Consider the following 1055-nt stretch of genomic DNA (forward strand, 5'->3'; position numbering starts at 1 on the left):
CTTAACCCTGAGTCTTGATTTGTCCTTCAAGGCTAGGTGTGTCTCTTAGAGACAGCATATGGATGTCTTATGCTTTTTTATATACAATCAGCCAGCCTGTGCCTCTTCAGTGGTTAATTCAGTCCATTGACATTTATTGAGAGAATTGATAAGAGTGGTGGAGTTCTAGTCATCTTATTTTCTAAAAGTCCATTGTGTAGTTTTATCATTTGTGCCATTGTGAAAGCTAAGTGTTGACCTTTAGCTTCTGAGTGTTTACTTTGCTGGTGGTCCACTGTTGTTGTCAGTGTTGAGAGTAGGTTAAGGATTTCCTATAGATCTGGTCTTGTGGTGAATTTCCTCTGTGCTTATATATCAGCAAAACATTTGATTTCTCCGTCAATTTTGAAGCTTAGTTTTTAGCAGGATACAGAATTCTGGTCTGAAAATTGTTTTGTTTAAGGATGTTAAAGATGGATAACCATGCTCTTTTGGCTTGGAAGGTTTCAGTTAAAAAGTTTGCTGTCATCCTAATGACAAGGATGCAAGTCAGTTGGTGCTTACTCCTGGCTGCTTGAAGAATTTTTTCTTTCATCTTGACTTTGGACAGGTTCACTACAATGTGTCTTGGAAAAGCTCTGTTTGAGATGAGATGACCTGGGTTTTGATATCCATCTGAAACAAGTACGTTGGGATCTTTAGTAAAATGTAGAAAGTTTTCATTTATGATAGTCTCCAGCAGGGCTTCCATTCCTTTGAAACAATCTTCTTTCCCTTCAGGAATCCCTATTACTCATATGTTTGAATGCTTCATAGACTCTTGTAATTCTCTAAGTACCTGTTTTGCTTTCTCTCTCTTCTTTTCTGCTTCTCTCTCTCTCTCTTCTTTACATACCTGGATTAACTTGAAAATTTTAGCCTCTAGTCTAAGGTCCTTTCTTCTTCATGGTCCAATCTATTTTTGATACTTTCTACTGTATTTTATGTTCCTTGATTGTCTCCTTCATTTCCTTAAGCTCTGCCATATCCTTTCTATATTCTACATATCTCTCATCTGACTTTTGGTTCTGTCTTTC

This window comes from Otolemur garnettii, unplaced genomic scaffold, assembly GCF_000181295.1.
Source record: "Otolemur garnettii isolate 467f Iridium unplaced genomic scaffold, OtoGar3 scaffold00168, whole genome shotgun sequence".
In the NCBI taxonomy this organism is placed as follows: domain Eukaryota; kingdom Metazoa; phylum Chordata; class Mammalia; order Primates; family Galagidae; genus Otolemur; species Otolemur garnettii.